The sequence below is a fragment of the Giraffa tippelskirchi genome, chromosome 2 (genome assembly GCF_054371585.1).
Source record: "Giraffa tippelskirchi isolate mGirTip1 chromosome 2, T2T-mGirTip1v1.2.pri, whole genome shotgun sequence".
Taxonomy (NCBI): Eukaryota; Metazoa; Chordata; class Mammalia; order Artiodactyla; family Giraffidae; genus Giraffa; species Giraffa tippelskirchi.
Window position 1 is genome coordinate 156815440 of NC_137276.1, and position 16774 is coordinate 156832213.

Below are 16774 nucleotides of genomic sequence, written 5' to 3' on the forward strand. Positions count from 1 at the left end.
CCTTGTGCATGTTCATCTTTTAAATTTCTTCCCCTCAAAATGAGGTTCTTTTCCGTTTTTGTAATTTTTATCAGGTTTAGCATCATTTCATATGCTTAGTAGCTAGCCATTTGCCTAGTCACGCCTTTTGTCTGTTTTTTTGGTTGAGTTATTCATGTTTTTCTTGTGGACATATCAGAAGTTATATGAGTTTTAACCTTTTGTTGGTGGTTATTTGAAAGCTGTTCTACAGAGCCCTGTGAATTCCTTGGAGAAGACCCTGAGTAGGAAGAAGTGGCCTGGCTGGCTCTAGAGTACTACCTCCTCCTTCTTTCTCCAACCACACAGAGACACTGATCAAACAGAGTAGCCCAGTCTTTACCTGCAGTTCATGTTGAGCTTTGGGCTCAAGAGTTTAAAAAGGCTCCTGGGGCTAAAAAGATGTTTAAAAAAAAAATCATTGCAATGGGAGGAAGAGCCCTAGATTTGTCATCAAGTGTCTGTCTCAGGCTCTACAACTTAGCATTTTCAAACTGGAAGAGCCCTTAGAGAGTAAATGTTCAGTTCCAATTGCATCATAAACACCTAAATCAAGCATGTAAATTATGCTATTAATATATGTTGTTATACATAAAATGGGCTTCCCACGTGGTGCTAGTGATAAAGAACCCACCTGCCAATGAAAGAAACATAAGATACTTGGGTTTGATCCCTGGGTCAGGAAGATCCCCTGGAGGAGGTTATGGCAACTAACTCCATTATTCTTGCCTGGAGAATCCATAGTCAGAGGAGCCTGCTGGGCTACAGACCAAAGGGTCACGAAGAGTCAGATAAGACTGAATCGACTTAGCATGCACGCATACATAAGATGCTGAGATAGCCTTCATGAATTCCTTAATACCTTATACTGCTAAGTATTTTATTTTTCATGATAGCATCAACATATACCTGAAACTAAAAATATGCGTATGACTACGGACAATGTTCAGGACTTATTATTTTGATGATTTCTTTATCACTTATTACTTTGTGTAGTCCATAGATGGTACATTCATCCAAGGGCTTGGCTGACTCCAGGCCCAGCAGAAATTTGCTGCCCACAGTTGTGAGTAGCTGATTTGGGCTAAGTTTTCAGTTCTGTAAATGAAGAGATAATCTTTGCGGCCCCTCAGCCAGTTAATACCAGAGCAGCACCCAGATCATTAGAGTCCTGACCCTACTGCAGTGCATTTTTACCTACTTTATGATTCTTTACTGGTTAATATTGGGTAGATCTTCTTAACATCTCCAAACTTCAGTTATTTTTTTCTCTCTTACATTGACAGTACTAATGCATGCATTGTCATCCTGACTAGGGTACTGTGAGGCATGATAAATGTTCTTAGCTTTTGAGTGTAGCATAGTACCTTACAATAACGTGAGGCATAATCCAAGTATCTATTACCCTTTCTTATGGTGTTGAAAGACAGACTGCTAGTTTGAACAGGAACTGCAGTAATTAAATGTTTTGTTTTTTAACATATCCCCATAGCATGTCGGAGAAGGCAATGGCACCCCACTCCAGTACTCTTGCCTGGGAAACCCCATGGACAGAGGAGCCTGGTAGGCTGCAGCCCATGGGGTCGCGAAGAGTCAGACACGACTGAGCGACTTCACTTTCACTTTTCACTTTCATGCACTGGAGAAGGAAATGGCAACCCACTCGAATATTCTTGCCTGGAGAATCCCAGAGACGAAGGAGCCTGGTGGGCTGCCGTCTATGGAGTCACACAGAGTCGGACACGACTGAAGCAACTTAGCAGCAGCTTAGCAGCATAGCATGTAGACTAGCGTTGATATTTTAGCACTCATCTCCTCTGAAATGGACTTGATTTTTCCAACTTTCAGGTTTTTAGACTTGAACGGAAAAAATAAAAAGATGTAGTTATGACTCTCATTCTTTCATTCTCTCTGAAATAAGGGTGGAGTAATGACTCTAAATGGTCCAGGTAGTAGCTTGAGGGCATTCTATTGAATGCCTCCTTCTGTTGGTTCTTTTAAGAAGGGACTAATTTCTGCAGTCATCTACAGGACTCTTTTATACCAGTTTATTCATTAAATAAGACTTAGTATAATGGCTTAATCCAAAGACATTCAAAATAGTTTTTTTTTTAAATGGGAAAGGGGTAGATATTTGTATTACAAGATAATTTATTCTTGCCTACTCAGAAATCTTCTTTATCCCTTTAAAAGTATACAGTATCTGGAGTTAATCCACAATTATTCATTCAGTTCTTTCAGCAAATATTCTAGGGTCTTTGGAGGCATCAGAGAACAAAATACCATAAATCTCTGCTTTCCTTGTTCTTACATTTTATCAGGAGAAGATATACAATAAATGATAAACCTAACACAAAAGTAAATTATGTAGCATATTTGAAAATGATATATTCAATGAAAACAGAAAAAAGCAAGGTGATGGGAATCAAAAGTGAAGTACAGGTGGAGGTTGCAATGTTTAATTGGGTGGTCAGGGTCAGACTTGAGAAGATGGTCTTTGAATAGTGAGTTGAAATGGCGAGGCGGGGACCCTGGGCTAGGAGCGTGCCTTCAGTGCTAGAGGAACATCAGCATCCGGAGTATCCATAGAGAAGTGAGTGAGTTGGGGAGTAACAGATGTCATAGAGATAACTTGGGGAAAAGAGCACTGATCATTTAGAACCTTGGAGGCATTTTAAGGATCCATTTAATGAGCATATTATTTATACTATGTGAGGTTTGATTCTTCATCACAAATTACAGAATCAATGAGAGAAATGCAGATTATTTATTCCATCAATCCCAAGTATCAATATAAGATATAAAACCAACTAAATTTAACCTAAGAAAAATATTCATCAAGCTATCACCTTGTTCAAAGAAAGGAGCCAAGATGGTCTAGTTCTTCAAATAGAAGAACTGAGTCACAAAGATAATAAAAGTGTTACTGTTATATGAAATACATGCAGATAATTTGTAAATCATAAACATATAGTTGGCTGAATTATCACTGAAGAGGAGACAGATCCTTAGTAGTTCATGGTACCATCATTTGGCGTGACAATGTTCTTCTTCTCTAGCCTACTAATATGATGGGTGGCACTGATGAGTTTTTTTAATGTAGTATCAACCTTACTGTCCCAAGATAAAACCACCTTGGTATTGTTGTGCTAAACATTTTATGAACTGTTAGATGTAATTTGCTAGTAGTTAAGGATTTTTGCATCTGTCTTCATGAGGGGTACTGGTGTATAGTTTATTGTTGTTTCTGCTGTTATTTTTGTAATGTCTTTGTCCGGATTTGTTATCATTAAGCATAATGACAGGTGTTCCATTCTCAAATTCTAGAAGAATTTGTGGAAATTGACATTATTCCTTAAACATTCAGCAGAATATGCTGGTTAAACCATCTGGACCTGGAATTTTCTTTGTTAGAAAGCTTTATCTACAAATTTGGCTTATTCTAAGTGAACTTTTATAGTTTGTCTCTCAAGGAATTGGTCTATTTATTCTAAGTGACTGCATTTATAGGTACAATGATGTTTTACAGTTCAGTTCAGTTCAGTCGCTCAGTTGTGTCCAACTCTTTGCGACCCCATAAATCGCAACACCAGGCCTCCCTGTCCATCACCAACTCCCAGAATTTACCCAAACCCATGTCCATCGAGTCAGTGGTGCCATCCAACCATCTCATCCTCTGTTGTCCCCTTCTCCTCCTGCCCCCAATCCTTCCCAACATTAGGGTCTTTTCCAATGAGTCAGCTCTTCGCATGAGGTGGCCAAAGTATTGGAATTTCAGCTTCAACATCAGTCCTTCCAATGAACACCCAGGACTGATCTCCTTTAGGATGGACTGGTTGGATCTCCTTGCAGTCCAAGGGACTCTCAAGAGTCTTCTCCAACACCACAGTTCAAAAGCATCAACTCTGCGGCGCTCAGCTTTCTTCACCGTCCAACTCTCACATCCATACATGACTACTGGAAAAACCACAGTCCGTTATTATTTTAGTGTCTGTAGGTACAGTGATACTTACTCATTTTCTCTCTTATTCATGATGCTTAAATTTATGTCTTATCTAATTGTTTTCCTTTGATCAGTCTGGAGAGAGTATAGCAATTTTGATTTTTATTTTTTCTGAAGAATCAGATTTGGGTATCATCAGTATTTTCTCTGTTGTTTTTGTGCTCTCTCTTTTATTAATTTCTGCTTTATTATTTTTTCTCTTTCTTGCCTTGGTTTTAATTTCTTCTTCTCTATTTCCTTAAAGTTAAATCTTCAATCATTGCTTTGAGGTCCTTTGTATTTTCTAATATAAAATTTAATTAACAAAGCCTGCTTTAACTTCATCCTATAAATTTTGATACACTGTGCTTTGATTTTCATTCAAGATATTTTCTAATGTCTCTGTTATTTTGGTTTGACCCATGGGTGCATGCTAGGTCACTTCAGTTGTGTCTGACTCTTTGCAACCCTCTAGACTGTAGCCTGCCAGCCTCCTCTGTCCATGGGATTCTCCAGGTAAGAATAGTGGAGTGGGTTGCCATGCCTTCCTCCAGGGGATCTTCCCGACCCAGGGATCGAACCTGCCTCACTTATTCTCCTGCCCTGGCAGGTGGGTTCTTTACCACTAGCAGCACCTGGGAAACCCGGCCCATGGGTAATTAATATAACTTCATTTCTAAATATTTGGATTCTTTTTTTAATTTTCTATTTTGTGTTGTGTTTTTCATAGCTGTTAGTTTTACTCTTTCTCAATTATTTATACTCTTGATTTTTATGTTAAGTGTTGTTCTTTGATTTGCAACATCTTAATTAATCAGAGTCCACCTTCAAGTAATATTATGTCACTATTTGTACAGTGTCAGGACGTTCTCATAGTATATTCCCATTCTCCTTGCCATTCTTTAGCTCTTGTCTTTCTTTTTATTTGTGGATATGCTATGAACACATGGCACTTTGATGCTAATTTTGCTTTAGACAGTTTTTAGAGCAATTAAAAATAAGAAAAACTTTATTTAGGCTTTTCTAGCACTCTTCCTTTTGTGTGTATATAAATGAGGTTTCTGTCTGGTGTCATATTCCTTCTGCCTGAATAACTTCCTCTAACATTTCTTACAGTGTAGATCTGTGAGAAATCAATTCCCTGTTAATTTTTGTTTTTAATTCTCCTCCAATTTTACAAATAGTTTTATGTAGAGAATTACATTGACAGCTTTTTCCTTTCATCACTTTGAAGATGTCATTCCATCATTCTCTCACTTGCATAGTGTCTGACAAGAAGTCTCTGTAAAATTTTTCATCCTCCCTTTCTGTGCAGTATATATTTTTTTCCTTCAGTTTCAGGATTTTTTCATTGTTTTTCAACAGTTTGAAGATGTGTTTATAGGATTTTTTCATTTCCTATTTTTAGTTTCAATTTTTGTTATTATATGTATCCTACCTGGTGGTCCCTTAATTTCTTGGATCTCAGACTTGCACTTTGCTGTTTGTCCTTAATTTGGGACATACTCAGCCATTACCTCTTCAAGTTTTGTTTGTTGCTTCATTCCCTCTTTCTTCTCCTTCTGGGATTCTAACTACATGTCTGTTTTATATTGTCCTCTAGCTCTTTGGTGCACTGTTCTTTTACACCCTTTTCTTCTATTTGCATAATTTCTATTGACCTATCTTCACTTTTGATGATTCTTCCCCCAGTTGTTGAGAGTACACATGAGTCTGTTGTAAGCATTTTTCTTTTTCTGTGTCTCTCATTTCCAGCATTTTCAGTGTATTCTCATAAGAGACAAGACATAGTCTCATAGGACATAGTCTCTGTGTCTCAGTTGATCATGTATGTTTTCTGCCTTTTCCACTAAACCCTTTAATATTAATAAATTGTTCTAAATTCCCTAACAGACCTGATGTCAGTATTTTGAGTCTGTTTTCGCAGTTTGCTTTGTCTTTTGACTGTCTGGCTTTTTTTTTTTTTTTTTTGCTTGTTGTAAGAATGGTAGCAGTGGTCTTTCCAGCTTTCTTCATCCAATTCATAAGCCGTCCATCTCAGTTATTCATTTTCTTGTAGGTATAGCTTTCTGTTGTATAAAAAATAATATAATTGTTTCTATTCTATTACTGAGAGAAATTTATATTGTTTAAAGTTGAGTCTATTAATACAATAATGTTTCTATGATCAGATGTCTTTTGGTACACACACATATAAATATATTTTTATAAGTATAGACATAGGAGTGTAATTGATGAGTTATATAACACATATATATATTTACACCACATATATATGCATTATAAGATGTAATGTTAGTTTTATTTTTTGATGCATTGTAATTTTTCTTGAAAGTCATCTGGTATAGGATAGTAGAGACTTAGGCCAATATATATTGTGCCTCAGAATAGACATGTCTTCTTCTGTCAGGCCTTTAGTGTAGGGTGTTTGAGTCAGTCTAGTCATGAGTTGCCCTTAGCTTGGGGTGCTTTTGATCTTTTTTTCTGGTTACCCTCAGTGCACTATAGGTTTCACATGCCTTCTAATGTTGTCTCTGCAGTGGGGAATAGTTTGCCAAAGGGATTTTTCTCAGAATCTGCCCCACCCTAAGATTCAGGTCTTTGTGCCTATACCTTAGAGAAGTCTTTTCCTGTCTCTCTACCAATGACGTTGCTGTGATGTCTTGCTTGATGTTCATTAAGCCAGGGGTACTCTCCATTCTGTTTCAATCTCAGTTTGTTGTTGTTTTTTTTTTTCTTTTTTTTTAAATTAGTTTATTCATCTATTTTTTAACTTACAATATTGTATTTGTTTTGCCATACATTGACATGAATCCACCATGGGTGTACATGTGTTCCTCTTCCAGAAGCCCCCTCCCATTTCCCTCCCCATCCCATCCCTCTGGGTCATCCCAGTGCACCAGCCCTGAGCTGTATCATGCATCGAACCTGGACTGGCGATTCGTTTCACATATGATAATTTACATGCTTCAGTGCCGTTCTCCCATATCATCCTGCCCTCGCCCTCTCCCATAGAGTCCATAATACTGTTCTATTTATCTGTACCTCTTTTGATGTCTTGCATACAGGGTTATCTTTACCGATTAACTAAATACCATATATATGTATTAGTATACTGTATTGGTGTTTTTCTTTCTGGCTTACTTCACTCTGTATTATAGGCTCCAGTTTCGTCCACCTCATTAGAACTGATTCGGATGTATTCTTTTTAATGGCTGAGTAATATTCCATTGTGTGTGTATATGTACCCCAGCTTCCTTATCCATTCGTCTGCTAATGGGCATCTAGGCTGTTTCCATGTCCTGGCTATTATAAACAGTGCTGGATGAACATTGGGATACACATGTCTCTTTCAATTCTGGTTTCCTCAGTGCGTATGCCCAGCAGTGGGATTGCTGGGTCATATGGAAGTTCTATTTCCAGTTTTTTGAGGAATCGCCACACTGTTCTCCATAGTGGCCGTACTAGTTTGCATTCCCACCAACAGTGTAAGAGGGCTCCCTTTTCTCCACACTCTCTCCAGCATTTATTGCTTGTAGACTTTTGGATAGCAGCCATTCTGATGGGCGTGAAATGGTACCTCATTGTGGTTTTGATTAGCATTTCTCTGATAATGAGTGACGTTGAGCATCTTTTCATGTGCTTGTTAGCCATCTGTATGTCTTCTTTGGAGAAGTGTCTGTTTAGTTCTTTGGCCGACTTTTTGATTGGGTCGTTTATTTTTCTGGAATTGAGCTGCTTGAATATTTTTGAGATTAATTGTTTGTCTGTTGCTTCATTTGCTATTATTTTCTCCCATTCTGAAGGCTGTCTTTTCACCTTGCTTATAGTTTCCTTTGTTGTGCAAAAGCTTTTAATTTTAATTAGGTCCCATTTGTTTATTTTTGCTTTTATTTCCAATATTCTGGGAGGTGGGTCATAGATGATCCTGCTGTGGTTTATGTCGGAGAGTGTTTTGCCTATGTTTTCCTCTAGGAGTTTTATAGTTTCTGGTCTTACGTTTAGATCTTTAATCCATTTTGAGTTTATTTTTGTGTATGGTGTTAGAAAGTGTCCTAGTTTCATTCTTTTACAAGTGGTTGACCAGTTTTCCCAGTACCACTTGTTAAAGAGATTGTCTTTTCTCCATTTTATATTCTTGCCTCCTTTGTCAAAGATAAGGTGTCCATAGGTGCATGGATTTCAATCTCAGTTTTAAGGCAACACTGTCTCTGGGTCTTAGGAGCCAGTCTTGATGATCCTGCATCTTCCCCAGGACTAGTCTCATTTTGTTTCCTTCTCCAGCCAGTGGGTCTTCATGGGTGCTCTAAGGGCAACAGGATTCACTGCCCTTTACCCAAGGGCTTAAGGCTTTTGTTCTGAAGGGAAATATGGGAGAAGGATCTAGGCAGGGCTTTAAGCCTTTTGCAAGGCTGCTGCTATTCCCCTCCTTAGGCTTACAACAGGACAAACACTTTATCAGGACTTTCACCCTAACTCAGGCAGTTCTTATGAGAGTCTGATGAGACATGTGGAGAAGATCCTACAAAGGGCTTCTGAGGGGCATGAATCAAATTTCCCTTGTAGCTGCACTGCCCAAGAGTTCCATGTTTTTATACTAGTCCACAATCAGCCTTTAACAATGTGTTAATAATTTTAGATGAATTCCTACCAGAGTGTGTGGCTTTCAGAGGCATTTGTCTCAGGTATCCTGTCTCTCTTTGGAGGTATCTTTCTTTCCATAAATTTCAGGTTAGTTGGTTCCCCTATAGCCTCAATTCTCTAGTAGCTTCCAAATATGTGGATTTGCAGACTGTCTGGAGTGGCTTTTGTTATTATTGAAAGGATGGAAGCCTTGGTCTTTCCAATTTTTTTTCATCCTATTCAGAGGCCATCCATCTCAGTGTATTCATTTTCTTGTAGGTATAGCTTTCCAGTGAATGAAAAAATATTTTTTTATTCTATCATTGAGAGACATTTAGAGTTGAGTCCAATACTTCAAATAATGCTTCTGTGATCACATGTGTTTTGGCACACATATATAAATATTTTTATGAGATAGAGACATAAGAGTAGAATTGATGAGTTAGAGTACATATACACACATATATGCTAGGGGGTGACAAAGGATGAGATGATTGGATGGTATCACTGACTCAATTGACATGAGTTTGTGCAAACTCCAGGAGATGGTGAAGGACAGGGAAGACTGGTGTGCTGCAGTCCATGGAGTCACAAAGAGTCAGGGACAATTCAGCAACTGAACAACAAGATATTTAAGTATAATTTTATAAATTACCCTTATAAAAATTTTCTATGAAGTATAACTTATGGAAAAGTACATTCATCTTAAATGATCATAGGCCATCTTTTAAAATGTAATATGATAGATCTGTAGATATTCACATGCTCAAACATTAACTGAGAAAGCGTTAACATAATAAACACTTAGGAAATGAAAGTTGAAGAAGTCATTGCCATCAAGGAGCTTAAAAGATAAGATGTGATCAAGTTTTGTACAAATAAAAAAAAAAATGGAGGAGGGAGAGAGAAATCATGACTGGGAAAATCAGGAAAAGCATATTGGAGAATATCATTTGACTTGGACCTTCAACTATAGTAGTATAAATATCAGCTAAGAACTGGAATCTGGAGATTTGGACTTGAATCCTAGTTCTGCACATCCTAGCTGGGTAAAACTCACTCTTCTTTCTGTAAAATGTGAATAATCATAATAGCAATGGAAGTTAAATGATGCACCATCATGCACATCTTAGGTGCTCAAGAAATGTTACTGCCATCATCATTATCAGCATCATCCTACAGTCATCTTCTTCAGAGAGTTCATAAAATTTAGAGTCATTATGTCAGGAATGGAACATATGACCTTGTTTTATAGGAAATATCGAGGATATCTGGATCTTTTGCCCCTGGATGAACTAATCTTAGAACTGTTCACTAAGAAATGGCAGAATCTTAGGCATCACTGGGTCTACAACTCTCACGGACAGATGAGAAAACTGATGCCCACGGAGAGGAAGGAACTTTCCCAGGTTGCAGTCTGTTGAGATATGTGCTTGTTGAAATCTCTCAGCTATACTCAAAGTTCTGAGTGGTGGAACCATTGTCTTACTCATCTTTTTATTCTTCAGGAAAACTTGTGTAGTGAACTTGGTGGTTGTAGAAAAGAATTCGCATTCCCTTACATTCCTTCTGGCCTGTTCAAGGGCAAGAGTGAGCAAGTTTGTATATATTTTGTGAATATGATTTTCTGTTTGAAACCAAATGTAGTTTATACAGATGGTAATCTAGGCAAAAGAGGATTAAGTAAAACCTGGAGACTCCTGATTACTCTCTCTACCCTCTGTGTATCTCAGGTAAAAAATTTTTCATTTTGATTCTTTCCAATTCCTTTAATTGGTACTTGTAGTGCCAGTGGGCAAACAGCATTCTTCATGCAACCAGATAATTCTGAAAGCTTATTTCTTGTAGTTAGCATAAACCTCCAATTCCACAACGGTAGCAATGGTGGACTTTACCCAATGTTTTAATGGTGAGTGTAATCAGAACAGAAAAAGATCTAAATGCATATTTTGAAGGAATTTGCAAAGATGACTAGTAGGATCCAAAAAAGCACAATTCAGTTTGTTTCTTTCACATCCGTGTTTATTTTTCTCATTTCTCTTGTGCATATTGAGGATTTTTTAAGATTATATTCTAAAAACCAACCAAAGAGTTCCCGAGTGTTCACGGATAGAGTAGATGCATGTGTGCTTTGTAGATGTGATTATTAAGTAATTCAAAGGACTAACCCCAGAGTGACTTTTTTTTGCTTATTTGCAGGTAATTTTTAAAATTTTCTCCACCCCAGGACCCAATTATATTTTATTGTTTTTGCATATTATGCCTAATAAATTTTACTCCAGTTGCCTGCTGTTCTAGGTACAGATTTGACTCAAGAGAAAACTTTGCACTTCTCTTAGGGTCCTTTATATTTTCTCTCTCTTTTTTTATGTTTTCTCTTTAAGTTAAAGTATCAATCAGTGAAAGCAGGGGGAGAAGAGGAGAACAAACCTAGACAAATAGAGGAATTGATTGGTGATTATGACAAAATAGCTTCTGAACCAGTCCTAGTCACAGATGAGCACTGAAAGCTGAAAGACTTGTGCCACACCAATATATTCAGAATTCATGAATTAACTTTAAAAATGGTCTTTGAATAATGGAAATTATATACTACATATAGTTGCATGCATGAATTTATTAACCTCCAGTGAGATTAACAAACTTAACTATTTAATTGCAACAACACTAACACCTGTTTATTCAATCATGCATGTCCCTCTGAGTTCTTCAATAATTTCACCTACTGCCTGTGTTATTCTGTGCTAGATTTCGTGCTGAGCATTTTGCATGCTAGATCTTATTTAACCGTATCGATGATCTTTTAAACCAGTACCGTTATTATGATTAGTTACTTGATATCCAATGAGAAAAGTAGGTCACTGATAAGTTAAAAGGTTAGTGGTAGAGAATTCTAAATCAGTATTCATTCATTAATTTGATGTATCAGACAGAGTTTTAGGCCCTCTTCTCACTGCATTTATAATCTCTCAGCCAAATAACACTAGATATCCAAAGGTTACAACAGCCCAGCCCTTGGAACTAACAGGCTTCACAAGGTTAATACTCTTGCAGAGTTCAGGGATCCACTTGAGCAAAATCTAGCTTATCTCAAAGGAGCTAGTTCCCCATTTGAAGTTGGTTAACAAAGTGCTCATTCACTATCTGTAATGAGCAGTGCATCCCAATATCACCTTAGGAGATGCTAAAGGGACTTGACTTGGGAGATCTTCTAGTCAAGCTCTCTCAAGGAGTAGATGAGAAGATGCCCAAAACTATACACTGAGATAGTAACTGAGAAGACAAACCACAATAAAGAGTTAACTTTGGAGCAATTTTACAACCTCACTTTACTAGTATCATTATATGACACTGACTCAGTTTAGAAATAGAGGTAAAGATAATTAGTACCAAAGGAGTAATATTAAAATCTCCCCTCTCCTTTTCTTTATTATACCCTCATGGTATTACAGTCCACTCTCAGGGAAATGGCTCTGGGTTAAAAGATTAAGCTTTTCTATTGACTTTTTTATTTACTTTTCATTGAAATTTCACTCAACTGCCCCCTCACCTGTATTTCCTATATTCCCTTTCAAATAATCTACATGGCTTCTCCCAGGTCAAAAGGGATTAAAATTCCTCTTTTTTTGTTCCTCAAATTCTTCTTTCCTCTCTTGTAGCACATTTGTTCTGGCTTTGATGAGATTTGTCTGCACATGTATGTTGTCAAAACCCAAACTCTGCGTATTGAATAAAACAAAGCGGGGACATGAGTTTATTACAAAGCTTTTGACTTATAAGCTGGGGAAACTCAAGGCTACAGAACTGATGAGTTCCCAGTTATTCACAGGCTAAGGGATTTGTATGGGACAAATAGGGAAGTTATTGGGCTTTTTCAGCTGACAGGTTGCCTAGTGGTCTTCTTTCTTTATTATTTTTTTAAATTTTTAATTAGAGGATAATTACTTTACAATATTGTACTGGTTTCTGCCATACATTAGCATGAATCAGCCACAGATATACACATATCGCCACCTTCTTGAACCTCCCTCCCACCCTCCATCCCACTCCACCCCTCTAGGTTGTCACATAGCACTAGATTGAGCTCCCTGTGTCATACATCAAATTCCCACTGGCTATCTATTTTGCATATAGTAATGTATATGTTTCAGTGCTACTCTATCAATTTGTCCCACTCTCCTTCCACCATGTCCACAAGTTTTTTCTCTATGTAGTGGTTTTCTTTCTTACTGGGATCAGAGAAGCAGAGTCAGGGGTACAAAGATGTCCAGAAATGGCTTGAACCAACTTGGCATTTGGGGATTGGCTGGTGTCCTTTGCCAATTTCTGAGAAGAGCTATAAACTCCTGCCAGGTGAATTTTTCTTTTTGCACCCATGTTGACTGTCTCCATGTTGTCCCTGACTCCATATTTGGTTCTGCAGCTTATTATCCACCCCTCTTTTACTGTAATACACATTCAGAGACTGGAGTAGGAAGTGGCAACCCACTCCAGTATTCTTGCCTGGAGAATCCCATGGACAGAGGAGCCTAGCAGACTACAGTCCATGGGGTCACAAGAATCAGACATGACTTAGCGAGTAAACCACCATCACACATTCAGAGACACAGACACTAAAACACAGACTACTTAGTAAGCTCTTAGAAGATAGAAACACTATATGATTCATCTGTCACCCACTGTGGGAAGTTGGGCCTTGCACTGCTCAGTCTCTCAGCTGAGAGGCAAGATAGCAGAGTGGTTAAAGGCAGGGCTCAGGAGACAGGTGTCCCTGCGTTTGAGCTGTGATGCATTAAGCCAATTACCCGTCCCCAAGACTCCATGCTCATATCCGTAAATGGGGACAATGATAATACGTCTTCCTCCCTTTAGTTGATTGTGAGGATTAAAGGAAAAAATACATGCCAATCAGTGCCTCACACACAATAAGACTTAATGAACACTAGTTATTATTAGGGCTTCTTGGATGGCTAAGTGGGTAAAATATCCACCTGTAATGCACAACATACAGGAGACCCAGGTTCAATCACTAGGTCAGGAAGATCCCCTGGAGAAGGAAATGGCAACCTACTCCAAGAATTAACCTCAGCCAACATATATTAAACACCTTTGAAGATCCAGGCACTTCATAATAGATACGTATTCGATGAGCTAGAATTTAGTGCCCCTAGCGCTTCACTCTGATTGCTTCCGTATTTATAACAAGCTTCCTCATGCCGTTTGGGTTTTCTTCCAAACTTAACCCTATCCCTTGAACTCAAGGTAACTACTAGACCACCTGGATAGCTTTTCTAGCTTTTCTCTAAATACACTGATATGATATAGGCTTTGCATCTATTCTTGTGAGTATTTTATAAGGAAAAACCAAGATGTTCAAGGACTATAGAGCCAGGTATAGGTTTGCTATTAAAATACTTCAACATGAACTCATTTCCTTTGGGGCTGTTGTCAGTTGAAATAATCTAGTCTGGACTTAAGATTATATCTCTGAATGAGACAAAAATAACAGTGAATTTTTTTTGTTTTGTTTTGTTTTGTTTTTATTTTTCAAAAAATTTCAATATAATTCTGATATGCATCTGGATTTTAAAAAGTGATTACAGGTTTTTCTGTTAGATAACAGTGAACTTTAACTGCTTAAAAAAAAAAACAAAACAGTATTTGACTTATATGTTTAGGCCAGGACTCCACCATGGATTTATTGAAAAAAGTAATTGTTTTCATGGTTGTATGTGTTGGTTTGGATTTTCTGTTGCTGCATATGTGTTTTGAAAGATGACTTTGGATAAGCATTGTGATTTTCCAAGAAGCTTGTCATCTCCTGGCATTGTTACGGGGTCCTTCTATTTCACCCTAATCAGACCATGATGTCATAAATTGCTGGCTGTTCCCTTGGCAACTGTTCAGGGTAGACTAGCCATGTTCTCTGCCTCAAGTCAATGGTAGACTGCAGGCAGGCTCCTACAGGCCACAGGGAAGCATATTTCATTATTAAGGTCTTTGTATCAACCACTCATCACGTATGTCTATTGTGTTCAGAGAGAATCCAAAAGTAAATCTCATAGGAAAACTTAGTTAACCTATATCCTACCCATATTATATTTTAGTTTTGCAGGGTTTTGTTTTTCAAATGAGTAAAGTTTCTGCCCACTTTTGACCTTGTCTTCTAATGAAATCAAATCAGATATGATATGAAATCAGAAACTATGATTGATAAAATACAAAATGCTCCATAGATATTTGGTACCTCACAGTCATTGCTTCTATTCTCTATCTAAGCTAGATGTCAATCAAATGTCAAGTGTCTCCTCATCTACTGGGAAGCTTTTCTAATTTACTCTCCCAGTCCCACCTCCTAAAATCAGGCAGAGATTATACCCCCTTTCATATATATTGAAATCAGTGTTAATCAAACCTTTCCTGAGACTGCCCTTTTCTAAAACCTTGTACCATTTGGACTCAGTGTCAAATAAATCTATGCTTTTTATTTACTCAGTGGAAAGTGAACAGAGCTTGAATGTACTTGGGAAGCCAAGATCAGTATGTAAAATAGCTAATCTTGTGTTCCTAAATACTGTAAAATTCATATACAGTCCCCAATACTTAGCATAATGCTAAGAACTCAGTAGGGGTACAAAAAATATTGCAATTAAACATTGATAGCAACTCCTGCATTAATAGAAAAAGAAAAGCCACTCTCAATCTCCTTTTTTTTCTCCCTTAGAACTAAACAGAGAGAAGTAGCCATTCCTTTGCCTCTTTGATTGTTGCATGGAAACAGGCATTTGCAAATAATGGGGAGGGGAAAATGTGGCTCCTTGAAAAGACAGGACTGTTTCCAAGTAAGTTTGAAATGAACTAACACAAAAACCTACACAATGTCTTTAGAGCCAATAAATCAATTTCCTGTCATCTCTCCATTATTGTAATTGTTTGTGAGAATGTCCTGTATGATGGGCACTGGCTAGCAGCATGGTCTGGTGGGGAGCAGAGGTTGTTACAGCTCTATAGATTCTCCCAGCAGCAATTACCTTGTTTTCCTAGAACTTTGTCAAAGTTTGATGCAGACTCTGGTACACAATGGACCATGACCTTCCAGATGACCTTTCTGAACAAGAGCTGGTTTGAGGCAATGTAGAACTCTGAATGAATGGAAAACCCATTTTCAGATTCCAAAAGAGCTGTTCAAGCACTTAGGTCTGTACTGTAGAGATACATAAAATGAACAGAACAAACTAGATGCCTCTTCCACAGCTGTTTCAGTTAAGATGCCAAATTTTTCCATCCTCGCTTCTCCTGGCAGCTCATCTCATTTCTGCAATGTATCACACCTTCTTCCATTTTACTAGTATTTTTGTGGCTCCTGCCATTCCCTACCTCAAAATAAAGCCCAGCCCTGTTAGAATTCTTGTGGGCTTGTGGGATGGAGAGGAGTTCTGCTTGAATTCGAAATGGTTATAACTCTGCTTTGTATATAGAACAAAAATGGAAAACCAGATCCTGTGTTTGTCTCCAAACAAATTCCAAGTCCTAACCTGAAGTGAAGAAGCAGATGCTACAGTACAGTGAGGTGTCTGGCCTCCATTCAGAGAAAAACAGTGAGGAAATCACCGTCAGGCCCCTGTTTTAGGCATTCACATTTTTGCTCTTCCCTCAAATTCTTAACTTAGCATCAACAATGAGTTATCACCCTTAGGAAAGTTGTGTGGATCCTAATTCAGTGCACATCAAATAATGTTCAGAGAGCGGGCGTGAGCAGAGTCTGTCTTCATTGTTAGTGGTATCTTGTAGGTATATCAGTTAGCAGGCTCAGGCTCACAGGATGTCAGAACCAAAGAGGTCATTGGAATTCATGTCATCAACTCCTTTACTGAGCAAATAGACCACAACAACAAACCACCTAAGGTAAAGACTCACACCAGATACAGCTGGCAAGTCCATGGTTTCTGTACTGAGACATATTTCATGAATCCTAATCAATGCTCTACTTGTTTTTCCAGTACATCTATATATGTTTTTGTGTGTGTGTGAATGATAACATACAATGTGTGTAATCTAATAGAACTATTTGATGGTCGATAAAGTACACATCCTCATTTAAATAATTTTCGAGTTCTCCCGAGTGCTATAAAAGTTTCTATTTATTATTTT

At 37.8% G+C, this 16774-nt stretch overlaps 1 protein-coding gene across 21 annotated transcripts in view; it reads left to right on the forward strand.

Annotated features, from left to right (window-relative positions):
• The window catches only part of LPP (LIM domain containing preferred translocation partner in lipoma), a 728299-nt gene that overhangs the window by 637061 nt on the left and 74464 nt on the right, over nucleotides 1–16774 (forward strand). The window lies entirely within an intron of this gene.